Below are 15755 nucleotides of genomic sequence, written 5' to 3' on the forward strand. Positions count from 1 at the left end.
ATTAGCAGTAAGCACCTGCTTAGTGCTGGTCCAGGGCAGAAAGCAAGATAAAACAGTGCCCACTCCTCTCCAGGGCTGGCATCCAGGAAAGACAACTCAAATTGCTGCCGGGAGGCCCAGGGAAGCTGATATGCTAGGTGAAGGCCATAGTCTACATGTATGCACAACACCACTTCCCCAGGTCTCTGGACCTCACCTCCTCACTTAGACCTTTTGCTGTCTCAGACCCTCTTCCTGGGGCATTCTTCTTCTAATTGCCTGTCCAGCCCCTCCATCAATGTTCTCACCTCATCCCTCACGTACTAGAACAACCCAGAGCTAAAGTTGCTTACCCAGGAAGGCCCACCTGACCCTCCAGGCAGGACCCGCTGTCTTCTTCTCATGGACCCCAGCACTCTCGTGACAAACTAGATTGTGTGATATTGTTCTTGCTTGTCAGAGTAGCATCATTAGCATCATGGGTGCCCTACTCAGACAGTTTTACTGGGTCAGCTCCAAGGGGCTCACAGCTTCCCTTCCTGAAGTATCATCCTTGGACAAATGGTCACATGAATGGTTGAGAGGGTATAGCTGCCCCGGGTCAGTGGCCAGAGTCATCGAGATACTTGCTTTAGTGGGGAACACATGCTGTGAGCTCCCACGAGACGAGGCCAGACTCCAGCTGGACCTTGTCTAGTGCCTCTCCAGTCCTGTGCTATTTTCACTCCCTTCTCTGGTGAGCATCCCAATAAATCAGGTCACACAGTTCTCTTTCAGGCTCTATTTCTAGGGAACTCACACGGACACTCTTGTTTAACATCTGTTTCCTTCCCTCCCTATAGACTAGAAGCTTCCAGATGGCAGAATCAAAGAATGTCTTACTTCCCACTGTATTACCATGCCAAGCACAGTGCCTGGCACATAACGGTTTAAAAAAAATTAATAAGACTATCATTTCTCAAGTGAAGAAACTGAGCCCTAGAGAGGGACAGGTATCCAAACACTAAATGGCCAGAAGCCAGAATTCAGTCCCGCCTCAAACGAAGACAGTCACTTGCTGTGTTTTCTTGACAGTGCAGAGGGCAAAAAGTGGCAGGGGACTGGCAGGCCAGGGCAAAATTCCCTTCCCAGCACAGTCTTCCACTTCCTTTCTGTTCTCAATTCTGTTTCAATTATCATGAGCTGAAATACCATCCTTTGGATGGCTAGGTTCTGGGCAGGTTGGGTCAGTGCAAAGGGGACCGAAAGGTTGGTGAGGCCTACCAGCCCCCTGGTGAAAAAGAAGCGTACAGGATCTTCATCCAACGCATTTGACCTATATTCATTGAGCAGAGGGAGGGACAAGATGGCAATATAAGCAATTGCTCCCCTACAATACAAGTGAACAACAAATGAAAGCACAACAGAGATCCCATGACTATGACAATAACTGAAGAACGATGAGTCGCAAATGACTCAATGGCACCTAACAAGAGACTGGAATCAGGACTCTGTGAGCAAAGACAGCATAAAGACAGAGTCTCTGGAAGCTGTTTCATTATCTGCCATTTCAGCTCTGTTTTAGAGTCTAGGTATTTAGAGCACATGATTTTCAGAAAGCTACGGCCCACAGTGAAAGCCTGACTGCAGTTAAGCCTTGACAGAAGCCCAGGCACCATTTTAAATCCTGGATGCTTTGTCTGAACTATCTCAACACCAAGGAGGCCATGAGACTAAGCATGACTAAGGAACTAAGTTACTACTCACACAATGGACTTGGAAACTTGTCTAGGAATAGCCTTCTGAGAATAAAATGTCCAGCGACATAAGAGCCATTCTACTGCCTTCAGAATTTGAGTTTTTGGCTTGACCAAAGAAAAGCTTTCCTGAATATTGCTACCATAAGGCCATACCAATAAAGACTTTCCTGCTTTATTGTTACTGAAATCTTAAATTAAACAGTCTGCCAATGGTTTTACCAATGTATCCATCCATGGTTATTTTATAAGCAATCAGTTTGATTCAATATTTTGTTTTTAAATTCATGGATAAGTAAGGGCTTAATTGATTTTTTTATTATTATTAAAAATACAATTGTGCTTATAACCACCTTTCTGTATTTCCACCCTAAGACAGCTCACATGTGGGGATATGTCTGGCCAACAGCTCTGCACAAAGAACTCAAGTATCTACATTGAGGACCCACACTAGAGACATTAGGTGGATAGTCCTGACAGGCCTGGCAGACAAGGTATGGAGCTTTTTCACTTGAATCAGAACTGAAAGTAGCACAATGTGGCTTTGAAATCCAGGCAACTAAGCAAATAGCAGTGTGATTAAAGTGGTGCAGACTGACTGTGGGCATTTATTAGCACAGAGCAGGAAAGCCAGGTGCACATGGGAGGGACACAGAGAAGCTAAACAGGGAGTCTCGATGAAAACAGAGCGGACAGTTCAACACAGAGCCACTGAAGAGCTAAGGGATTTAACCACAGACCAGGAAGTGAGAGGTACTTCAAATCTACAACCCCGTGGAAAATAAACTGGCTCCCTGCTTAATAGCCAGGCAGCAAGGGAGAGTCTGCTGCTCAAGAATGTCCATGCAGGAAGGACACAAAACACAAAACACCCTTACCCTGCCTGAGGAAAGCCACACTTACCCTTTCCACCTCGATGTCTGCAGGTTCAAACCCTGTGCCATCCTCACATTGTTGGTGTCTTTGAGCCCATTTTTGTAGGCACTCTGCCAATTTATTCTGTTCAGGATATCTCTCTTTTTTTTTGCTCCTAATCTGTTTTATCTTCTCCAGGGACTACTCACGTCTAAAGCACATGAGATGAAGTCTTGCAATCTTCCTGTCTAAGGACAATTCTGGTTTGTATTATCAGCTACAGGGGGGAAAGTACATCCCAAAACCCACAAATAAACATGATGAAAGTTTACCCCAGTTTTGCAGTCATGTTCAACTTACAGATTTCAGAAAAAACATCACACCTTGTAACAGTAACATCAGTTCCCTTGGAGAAAGCCAACCAGAGCATGCATTCAGATATTAAAACTTTTGAAAATGCCTAAAACCTGTGGAGTCATTGAAGAACTTTATGTTAATAACAACTCCATGGTGTGTACCCAAAATGCTTGAACCCAGACTCAACAAGAGCCTTGCTCACTGCAGTACTACAATAGCCCAAAGATAGAAATGCCTCAAATGTCAGTCAGCAGATGAATGGATACATAAAATGCACTACCTATATACAATATAGGGCAACAATAAAATATTATAAATTATAAAAATATATAATAGAAATTCACCGTCACCAAGTAGGTTCTAACCTACAGGGACCCTTCATCTACTTTCAAAGGTGGTAAATCTCTACAAGCAGGAGATTGCCTAATTTTCTCCCATGGGGCACATGGTGGATTCTAACTGCCAACATTTCAGTTAGCAACCCGATAGATTATACTCTATGCCCCCAGATATCCTTCAATTCTTCAATTTTATCTGCAGCCAAGAGCCTCTTTAAAGTGCTAAAGAGCAAGGACATCACTATAAAGACTAAGGTGAGCCTGACCAAAGCCTTTCAACTGCTTCACTTGTGTGTGTAAGTCAGACAATGAAGAAGGAAGACTGAAAAACTTGTGCCTTTGCATCGTGGCATTGATGAAGGATATACAATATACCATGGACTGCCAAAAGAAACAACAAATCTATTTTGGAAGAAGTGCAGCCAGAGTGGTTCTTAAAAGCAAGGATGGTGAAACTTCATTTCGCATCCTTCTTGCAAAATATAAAGAAAGGTAAGTCCTTGGAAAAGGATACTTTGCATGGAAAGTTATGAGGTTCAGTGACAGAGGATGACCTCCAACAGACTGACACAGGTTCAAGTGGATAGACACAGTAAATGCAACTCTGAGTTGAAGCATATCAGAGATTGGGAGGATAACTCAGTATCAGAAAGTGTTTCGTTCTTTGTACAAAAAATCACTATGCATTGGAACTGACTCAACAGCACCTAACAACAACAGTAATGATGGAAACATAAGACATCATGCTGATTAACATAAGTCAATCACAAAGGGAATATGATATGATTGCACTTATGCAAAAATACTAGAAAAGACAAATGTATGGAGACCAGAGTTTATCTATGGTTGTCAGGGGCAGGAGAGGTGGGGGGAGAGAAGCTAACAGTGATGAAAAAGTGTCATTGATTAAGGGTAGGGTTGTACAACCAGTTATTGACACTGCCGTCAATAAGTTGCATACATGTAAAATGGAATTGGCAAAAGCTGTTCATATATTTACAGCAATGACAAAGATACAAGAAGATTGCAAAGGTCTCTTAAGAGCAACAAAGTATTTCCTTGGTTTGGAAGTTTAGGATCATATTTTCAGGGGACATTCCAATTAACTGCCCTAATAACATTTGTGTATTTGTTCTTCCTCCTAGGTGGTAGCATACTACCTAGAATCTAAAAAGTCTGCAGATGGACATCCAACCATCCAAGAGACAAGTGTCTATTTACCTGGATCAGCAAAGGAAACAGTCAGAAATAGGAGGATTTTTTTTTAATGTGGGCTAATCGCCTACATGAACAACTAATTGTCTACATAATAGCCATGAGACCAGAAGAATTGGATAGTGTTTACCTACCATTGTAAAGAGTTTGGTTTCTAGATAACTCTATCAAAAGGAGGGGAATGTAGAACAAAATTTCAAATTCTCAAATACTGTAGACTTTCTGGAGTTATAGAGAGTGGAAGAACTCCTAGAACTATTGCCAAGATAAATCTTAAACCCAAAATATATCTTCCCCAAACTAAAGATTAGCTTCTTCTTGTTGTTATTGTTATGTGCTGTCAAGTCACTTTTGACTCATAATGACCCTATGTACAACATCTACTTCCATTAGCTCTATTACTGTGTCAATCCATCTCATCTGGGGTCTTCCTCTCCTGTGCTGTTCCTCTGCCTTTCGAAGTATGATGTCCTTCTCCAAGGACTGGTACTTTCTGGCCACATGCCTTACGTAATTTTTTAAAAGCTTGCCAGGCGCTGGCTGAAAATCGCCTGTGACTTCATCCATAGCCACTGGTGAGAGTCAGCGCCCAGAGCCATCAGGGGTTTTAAGCTCGTTGCCCACTGCTGTGGTGTGGACAGCTGAAACCCAGGAACCGACAGGCACCGGGGTGGGGGGGGAACCCAGACTCTACTTCATGCTCTGCTGGAGAAGGAGGGGCAGTCTCCTGTACCAGTAAGATCCAATTTGATGGTACACACACACACACACACACACACACACACAACTTTTTCTTCTTCTTTTTTAAAAAAAGACTACTTCAGCTGTCACGGCCCTCTGCCCGGGGCGGGCTGCCCTCGGCCCCCGGCTCGGGGCGAACCGTCTCACGGCCCTCAGGAGCAAGAAGGCAAGCAGCTGTAACTCAAGACCACCAGTAAGGTGATAAAGCGTCCTCCCTTCCCCCCTTTATACCTACGCCCTTGTTCAGCATGAAGAAGCCAGAGATTCGGCATCCAATTCCCAAATCAATAAGACAGTTGGTTTAATTACTATTGGAAAATGCTTGTCATTCCTCTGTAGCATCTGGTCCCCACTGGACCCTCATCATTTCCTTCACCTGCTCCCCCCACCGACCAAACTGTGCAGCTCTGCAACTGCATCCTGGACCATCTTCACCCTTCTGCCCCCAACCCTCACCTCCTTGTACCCCCAATATGTTTTTCCCAATAAAAAAAAATATTTTAAAAAAAAACTTGCTTTGAGCTTTATACTTTCTTAAGAACAAGCAATAAACAAACTGAGAATAGCAGCTCAACATATTAGATAATGTCATTGTTGTGTACTGTTGAATTGGGACTGACTCATATCTGACCCTCCAGTGAGTTTTTAGAGGCAATAAATCATACAGCAAATTGCCCATATCTGTCCCCCAGGGCAGCCAGCAGATCTTCAGTGGGTTGACAGTACAATTCCTTACCATGAAGCTGCAGCATTCCCTAGACATATTAGATTGTTGTTGTTGCACACCAATGAGTCTGAACCAATCCATAGCTGATCCTCAAGTGGGTTTTGAGCGGCAGTAACCACAAGAGAGGAGATTGCCCATCCTTCTTCCGTGGAGCACCTGAAGGATTCAAACCGCTTGCCTTCAAATTGCAGCACAGATTCTTGCAACTAGGCCACCAGAGCTTATTAATATTCAACACATTAGATAGAAACTTTAAATGTTAAAGAGTCTATATTAATGAGAGGAACACCTCAGAAAAGGAGGTGAGAATGATTACATAAAATTGTAAGAATGTAATCAATGTCACAATGTACAGATGGAAACTGTTAAATCAGTTTATGTTTTGTAATGTATATGTGGAACAACAATAAAATAAATAAAAGGGGGGAACCAAGCTAAAACAAAAATTCAGACTTGAGTCAATGCTGGAAGAATCAAAGGACCAGAGTACACTCAGTTGTTGTTATGTGCCATCAAGTTGCCTGCGACTCACAGCGATCCTATGTACAACAGCTCTGAACCCTGCTTTATCCTAAGCCAACCTGTCTCTGACACACCTACCACCATTACCCCAGTCACTAAGTCAATTCAACTCATCCAGGATCTTCTCTTCCTGTGCTGTCCCTCCACCCTCCCAAGCATAATGTCCCTCTCCAAAGACTGGTCCTTCTTGCAACATGCCCAAAGTACGTCAGATGGAGCTTCACAATCCTTAAAAGAAGAAGGTGAGAATGAAAAAAAAATTACTAAATCCTGAGTTACAGAATATTCTGAGTTCCAGAATATCATGAAGTCAAATGTGAAAATGTTTCATATTTTTAAAATATTTTTATTTTACAAGAATTAAATGAATAATTTATTAAAACACAATGGGTAATATTACCAGTTATTATGTATTGCATAATGCATTCAAAGGTATTTTCATCACTGATATTGCTTTCATGGGATCTCTGTTATCTTAGCCGATAGGGAGTGGTGCTGTGAACTCAAAGGTAATGTTTCTCTTGGGTTCGAATCCACCACTTGTTGTGTGAGAAAAAGATGAACAATATCTTCCTGTGTAATTTACAACCTCAGAAAATCCACTGGAGAGTCAGCTAGGAATTGGTTTCAAGTCAATGGCAATGAATTAAGTTGAATTTTTATTGTGTCCATAGATGTCGCCTATCAAGACTTGTTTTACATGTTGTTATTGTTAGAATCCAGTGAGCCCATACTGATTCTATGAGCAACAAATACGAACCCTGCCCTATCTTGTACCTTTTTTAAAAACTCATTTATTTTTCCTACAAGTTTATTTACAAAACTTGAATACAAATTTGAACAAATTCTTTCCATTTCCTTTACCCCCATCAAATTGTGCAACCCAATGATCAATTACCCCCCTGCCCCGTACATCCACATCCCTTTGCTTCCAGCCTCTCCCACTCCTCCTGGATCCTTATATTCATTCTACAATAACAGTTTTATAAAATATTTATCCTTGTGTGACTGAGTTAGTTTACCTAGCATAATGCTCTAAAACATACAAGATCACAGGACAAAATGGTCAGTCAATAGAAAACCATGAATAAGCAGAAATTTGTCCAAGTTGATCAGAGAAACGGAAGATGCTCGTGAAAAGAGCACATGTGTTCAAAGATATCAAAGAACAAATAAAGGAGAAAAACCTGAATAATGGAGACTAAAGAAGTAGACCCCCAAGGACGCCATTGCCAGTGAAATAGTTTTGGAAACAAAAAAGAAACAAAAATTGTGCACTTATACTGGAGGACACATCCCTCTCTCCTGGGAAGCCATCCTCTTGCATCAGCACCAGGCTACAAACAGAAGGCAAGCAGTATTAACCCACAAGAAGTCAATCCTGGAGTGGAAATTTAAGAGCAAGGACTTTTTCTCAGGACCTTCCAGGAAAAGAAGCTGTACATGACAGTTGTACTTGACAACTTTAAATTGAAGTCATACTGACTGCTTCATAAGAGACTGACAGCAGCATGGTATGATCAGAATAAAAAAATCTTGATTGCTTGAGACTTAGGCCATCATATAAGGGGCTGGTCAACAGGAAACGGGTGTTGAATGTTGTAGGCAAAAGTAGGAAGGATTGGTGGTGGAATAGGGAAAGGGTGGATAAAAAAAACCCCACAAAAAACAAAAACACAAAACAGCAAAAAACAACAACAACAACAAAAAAAAACCACACCAAAAAGCCTACCCAGACATGTAGCAGGGTGGGCAGCAACATTGAATATTGGTCTTTTTCTAACTGGTAAATGTCTTTCATCTGCTCTTTTCTGTAGAATGCTTGTCTGTCAGATACTATTATATATTTAAAAATTGAGACAGACTAGGAAGAAGGATTGGCCATCCACTTCCGAAATTACAGGCCCTCGAAAACTCTATGTACAATAGAGCACTCTTAGACTATCATTTGGACTAACAGACATGGTAATTGAAACTGAGATCTTAAAAATGAAAACACAGAGAAAGAGGAACAGCTGTAAGGAGACACTAGTGATTGGAACATGGAATGTGAGAAGCATGAATGTAGGAAAATTGAATATTATTAAGAAAAAAATAGAACGCATAAATATTGACATACTAGGTATTGGTGAAATGAGATGACTTGGCATGAGACATTTTGAATCAGATGATCATATGATTTACTATGCCAGGGATGAAAAGGTGAGAAAAAATGGGATGGTTTCATAATTAAAAAAGTCATTTCTAGGTCTATCCTGAAATATAATGTGGTGAGTGACAGGATAATATCCATATGCATACAAGGAAGTCCAGTAAATATTCAAATATATGCACCAACAACTAGAGCCAAAGAGGAGGAAATAGAATATTTCTACTAACTTTTGCAGTCAGAAATTGAACAAACATGCAATCAAGATGCATTGATAATAATGGGTGACTGGAACGCAAAAGTTGGGAACAGGGAAGAAGGATCAGTAGCTGGAAAACACGGGCTCAGTGAGAGAAATGAGTTTGGAGATAGAATGATAGAGTTCTGCACATTCAATGATTTATTCATTACAAATTCCTTTTACAAGAAATATAAACACAGGCTATCCACATGGCTCTCACCTGATGGTATGCATAGGAATCAAATAGATTACATTTGTGGAAAGACTCGGTGGAGAAGTTCATTATCAGCAGTGAAAACCAGGCTGGGTGCTGATTGTAGGTCAGAACACCAACTACTCATATACAAGTTCAAGATGAAGTTAAGGGAAATTAAATCAAGTCCACGGGAACCAAGATTTGACCTTAAGTCTGTCCCACTCGAATTTCAAAACAATCTCAGGAACAGGTTTGAGGCTTTGAGAACCAATGAGCGTAAACCAAATGAGCTGTGGGAGGATATCAAGAAAATCGTCCATGAAGAATGCAAAAGAGCATTACAAAGGCTAAAGAAGAAGAAAAGACCAAGAGGGATGTCAGATAAGACTCTGAGTATTGCATTAGAGCGCTGAGAAGCCAAAGCTAAAGGAAGAAATCAAGAAATCAAAGAGCTGAACAGAAAATTTCAAAAGGCAGCTGTGCAGAGAGCTAGAGTCAGAAAATCAAAAGGGCCGAACGCGCTCAGCGTTTCTTAAGCTGAAGGAGTTGAAAAACAAATTCAAGCCATGGGTGGCAATACTTAAAGATAGTTTGGGTAGGATGTTAAATGATCCAGGAAGTATCAAAAGAAGAGTGACTGTATCAGAAGGAATAAGCTGACACAGAGGAATTTCATGAAATAAAATATGAGCAAGAACCTGTGGTGATGAAGGAGGAAGTTCAAGTTTCACTGAAGGCATTGGCAAAAAACAAGGCTCCAGGAGTTGACAGCATACAAATTTATTTATTTCAAAAAACAGATACTGCCCTGGAGGTACTCACTAAATTGTGCCAGGAAATCTGGAGGACAGCCAGCTGGCCAACTGACTGGAAGAGACCGATATTTTTTCCCATTCCAAAGAAAGGTGACCCAAAAGAATGTGGAAATTATCAAACAATATCATTGATATCACATGCAAGCAAGATTCTGCTGAAAATTATTAAAAAACATTTGGAACAGTATGTCAACAGAGAACTGTCAGATGTGCAGGCTGGATTTAGAAGAGGTCATGGTACTAGGGATATTATAGCTAATGTTAGATGGATCTTGGCAGAAAGCAGAGAATACCAGAAGAATGTCTATCTGTGCTTCATTGACTATGCAAAGGCTTTTGACTGTGTGGATCACAACAAGCTATGGCTGACTCTGAGAGGAATGGGAATCCCAGAACATTTGATTGTGCTAATGCCAAAACTATACTTGGACCAAGAGGCAGTCATCAGAACAGAGCAGGGAGACACTACATGGTTCAAAATAAAGATGAGGGTATGTCAGGGATGTGTTATGTCTCCATACCTTTTCAGTCTATATGCAGAATAGATCATCTGAGATGCTAGGTTGTACGAGGAGCAATGTGGCATCAGGATTGGTGGAAGAATCACCATCTACCTGCGTTATGCAGATGACACAACTCTGCTTGCAGTAACTGAGGAGGACCTGAAGCCCTTGCTGCAGAAGGTCAAAGACTGCAGTCTTAAATATGAATTGAAGCTCAACATCAAGAAAACAAAGATCCTCACCACTGGGCCAATTGGCAGCATCAGTATGGATGGTGAAGAGATTGAGATAGTTAACAGTTTTAGCTTGCTTGGCTCCACAGTCAACACTCTTGGTAATAGCAGCCAGGAAATCAGGAGATGAATTGCATTGGGAAAGTCAGCTGTGAGGGACCTCTCCAGAGTACTGAAGAGCAACGATATCAGGCTGGAGACTAAGGTGTGCCTGATCCAGGCTATGTTGTTGTTGTTATGTGCCGTCGAGTCGTTTGTGACTCATAGCGACCCTATGTACAACAGCCCTAAACCATGCTCTATCCTGTGTCAATCTCATTGCCTCTGACACACCCATCCCGATTACCCCAGTCACTGAATCAATCCACTTCATAGAGGGTCTTCCCTTCCTGCGCTGTCCCTCTACTCTACCCAGCATGATGCCCCTCTCTAAAGACCTGTCTCTCCTTACAACATGTCCAGAGTATGTCAGACGAAGCCCCAGAATCCTTGCCTCCAAGGAGCAGCCTGGTTTAACCCTCTCTAGGATGAATCTATTTGTTTTCTTGGCAGTCCATGGTACATTCAATACTCTTCTCCAGCACCACAGCTCAAAGGCGTCAATTCTCCTTCTATCCTCCCTAGTCATTGTCCAACTCTCTGATGCATAACAAGTGATTGCAAAGACCATGGCCTGTATCAGGCAGACCTTAGTCTCCAGAGAGACACCATTGCTCTTGAGTACTTTGGAGAGGTCCCTAACCACAGACTTTCTCATCGCAATACGTTTTTTAATTTCTTGGCTACTGGTGCCAAGAGTGTTGACTGTGGAGCCGAGCAAACTGAAGCTGTGAACAATCTCAATCTCTTCGCCATCCATCCTGATGCTACCGATTGGTCCAGTGGTGAGAATTTTTGTCTTATGGACACTGAGCCTCAGTCCATATTTAAGGCTGCAGTCCTTGACCCTCTACAGTAAGTGCAAGAGGTCCTCCTCAGTTTCAGCGAGCAAGGTTGTGTCATCTGCATAACGCAGATTGTTGATAGATTGTCCACCAATCCTAACGCCACACTTCTCCTCATAGAGCCCAGCCTCTTGGATAATCTGCTCTGCATACAGCTTGAAAAGGTATGGAGACAGGACACATCCCTGACGTACACCCTTCCCAATTTTGAACCATGCAGTGTTGCCCTGCTCTGTTCTGACGACTGCCTCTTGGTCCAAGTATAGGTTTTGCATTAACACGATTAAATGTTCTGGGGCCCCCATTCTTCTCAGAGTCAGCCACAGTTTGTTATGATCCACGCAGTCAATGATCCATAATTTATGCATAATCAATGATCCAGGCTATAGTCTTTGCAATTATGTGAGAGTTGGACAGTGAATAGGTTCACAGAAAGAGAATTTATGCTTTAGAGCTGTGGTGCTGGAGAAGAGTGTTGAATATACCATGGACTGCTAGGAGAACAAACAGGTTTGTCCTGGAAAGGGTGAAGCCAGAATGCTCCTTGGAGTCAAGTATTCTGAAGCTTCATCTGACATATTTTGGGCATTTTGCATGGAGGCACTGGTCCTTGGAGAGGGACATCATGTTTGGGAGAGTGGAGGGGCGGCACAGGAGAGGAAGACCCTCGATGAGTTGGATCAATTCTGAGTGGAGTGGTGGGAATGAGTGTGTTTGAGACGGTGAGGTTGGCACAGGATAGAACTATGTTTAGGCCTCTTGTACACAGGGTCGCTATGAGTCGCAAGCGATTCGATGGCACATAGCAACAACAACAACAAGAAGGAAGTAGAACCAGGAACAAAATATAAAGAACAGAGAAAAGTAAAATGTAAAAAAAAAAAAGTAAAGATAAAAGTAAATATAATTGTGGAATTCAATTTTTCAAAAAGCAGACATTACAATTTTTGTAATCTTAAGTTGCTGTTGTTGTTAGGTGCCATCAACTCAACTACATCTAATTGGAACCCTATAGCCAACAGATCTGTAACCTGTCCTTCACCATTCTCACAATCTTTAGCTTACTGTTACAGTCACCATGTCGATTTGTCTTGTTGAGGGTTCCTTTTCTTTTCCTTTTTAAATTTTTTTTCTCTTACCCTCCACCTTTCCCATTAAGGTGTCTTTTTCCAAGGCCTAGTCTATCCTGACAAAATGCCTAGAGCATGTGAGATGAAGTGTCACCATCCTTGCTTCTAAGAAGCACTTCTTCAAAGACAGATTTGTTTGTTCTTTGGTAGTCCATGGGATATTCAGTACTCTTTTCTAACAGAATTAAAAAGCATAGATTCTTCTTTTGTCATCCTTATTTATTGTCCAATATTCAGATGCATAGGAAGCTATTTAAAATACTATGACTTAGATCAGGAACACCTTAGTCTTTACACTGACACTGTTGCTCATCAGTACTTTGGAGAGGTCCTTCACAGCAGATTTTCCATTGCAATAAATCTTTTGATTTCGTGACTACTGGTGGTGCTGATTTGAATCCAAGTAAAATTAAATAGATGAGAATTTAACTCCTTTTTCCATTTATCACGCTGTTGTCACTTAGTCTAGTGGTGAGAATTTTTGTTTTCTTGATGTTGAGATACAATGTATAATGAAAGCTTTGATCTTCTGCAGCAAGTGTTTCAAGAATAATTGTTATTATGTGTCATCAAGTCACCTGTAATTCATAGTAATCCTATGCACAATAGCTCTGGACCCTTCCCTAACCTGAGCCAGTCTCACAGTCTCTGATATAACTGCCTTTATTACCCCAGTTACTGTATCGATTCATCTCATCCAGGATCCTCCTCTCCTGCACTGTCCCTCAACCCTTCCAAACATGATGTCCTTCTCCAAGAACTGGACCCTTCTAGCAATATGCCCAATGTACTTCAGATGGGGATTCAAAATTCTTGTCTTCAAGGAGAACCTGGCTTTACCTTCTCCAGGACAGACATGTTTGTTTTCTTGACAGTCCGTGGTATGTTCAATGTTCTTCTCAATCACCACAAATCAAAGATACTAATTTTTCTACTATCATCCTTAGTCATTATCCAGCTCTTTGATGCATAGCAAGTAACTGCGAAGACCATGGCCTGGATCAGATGCATCATAGTCTCTAGAATGACACCATTGTTTTTCAGCACTCTGGAGAGGTTCCTGATAGCAGATTTACCTAACACAATGCATCTTTTAATGACTGCTGGATCAAGAATAACAGAATAGTTAAAAAGATACAGAAGGGATTGGAAAATTTCCCACATGCAGAGAGAACACAAAGAGGGTTATAGCACAACTACCTGGGCCCAGCAAGCATCGTAAGATGGAAGGAATACACAGCCAATGCACCGAAAAAGAATTAGCCAACACAGAAAAAAATCAGGAAGTAATATACAAACAAGAGCCAATGGTAATAAAAGAAGAAGTTCAAGTTTTGCTAAAGGCACTGACAAAAAGCAAGTCTCCAGGAACTGACAGGATACCAATCGGCACGTTTCAACTAACAGATGCCACCTTGGATATCCTCACCAATGTATGCCAGGAAATTTGGAGGGCCTTTGCCTGGGCAACTGACAGGAAGAGATCCATATTTTTTCCCATTCTCAAGAAAGATGACTCAACAGAATGTGGAAATAATAGAATAAAAGGACACAAGTAAACATCTTTCTGGCATTCTATGCTTTCAGTCAAGACCCATTTGCCATCGGCAATGATATCCTTCATTCCACAGCTTCTTCTTGACTATTCCAGCTTGAACTTCTGAACATTCTCTGTTGACATAATATTCCAGTCATTTTCAGCAAGATATTATTTGCATGTAACAATATAGTATTGTTAAAAAATGTTAACAGTCCTTTGGATCACATTTCTTGGAACAGGAACACTATGGCTCTCTTCTACTCCATTGACCAGAAAGTTATCTCCAAAAAATGCTTGAGTTAGACTAGTGAGTGTGTCCAGGTCCGCATCTGATTACTTAAACACCTCAATTCATACTTTATCAATTCCTGGGACCGTATTTTTTTGCCGATGCCTTTAGTCAAGCTTGAACTTCCTTCATTAACATTAGTTGGTCCATAAACATATGCTACTTCCCGAAATGATTCAGTGTTGACGAATTCTTTTTTGGTAGAGTGACTCTGTGTATTCCTTTCATTGTCTTTCATGCTTCCTGCATCACTAAAGATTTTGCTCATCAAATCCTATTGAAACTACAGGCCTGAATTCATTCTTCAGTTCTTTCAGCTTAAGAAACACCAAGTGTACTCTTTTCTTTTGGTTTTCTAACTCTAGTTCTTTGTACATTTTATTGAAGCATTTACCAAAGAAGATCAAAGACTTCAATATGGTTTACATCTCAACATCAAGAAAAGAAAAGTTCTAACCACTGAACCAATGAGACAACATGATGGTAGATGTAGAAAAGATTGAAGTTGTCAATTACTTCCTTTTACTTATATCCATAATCAATAACCATGGTAGCAACAGACAAGAAATCAAAGACATGTTGCACTTGGAAAATCTGCTGTCAAAGAACTCTTTAAAAAGAGAAAAGATATTAGTTTAAAGACCAAGGTACACCTGATCCAAGCCACGGAATTTACAATTGCTTCCTATGCATCTGAGAATTTTGGATATTGAATAAAGAACAAAGAAGAACAGATGTTTTTTAATTGTGGTGTTGGAGAGTAGTACTGAATATCTTATTTCCTGCGAAAAGAATTAAAAAAAATCCACCTTGCAGAAGTGGAAGCAGAGTGCTCCTTAGAAGCAAGAAAGGTGAAATTTGGTCTCACATGCCTTGAGCATGTTATTAGGACGGGCCAGTCCTTGAAGGAAGGCATAATCCCGGGAAAAGTAGAGAGTGAGTTAAAGAACAGCTGACTCCTGAGGAGACAAATTGGCAGAGTCTATGTGGAGATTGTGATGCTGAAGCATGACAGACAGGACAAGGTTTCAAATCTGTTGTTCAGACTACGAGTTGTAGTCAGCCCAAGGGTATCTAACAATAACAACAACATGTCATGACATGTTGTTCTTGTTGTTATGTGCCATCGAGTCGTTTCCGACTCATAGCAACCCTATGCACAACAGCTCTAAACCCTGCTCTATCCTGCGCCAACCGCACCGCCTCTGACACACCCATCCCAATTACCCCAGTCACCGAATCAAT

Source organism: Elephantulus edwardii, unplaced genomic scaffold (genome assembly GCF_000299155.1).
Source record: "Elephantulus edwardii isolate Elephantulus edwardi_28Jun2011 unplaced genomic scaffold, EleEdw1.0 scaffold00144, whole genome shotgun sequence".
NCBI classification, from domain to species: domain Eukaryota; kingdom Metazoa; phylum Chordata; class Mammalia; order Macroscelidea; family Macroscelididae; genus Elephantulus; species Elephantulus edwardii.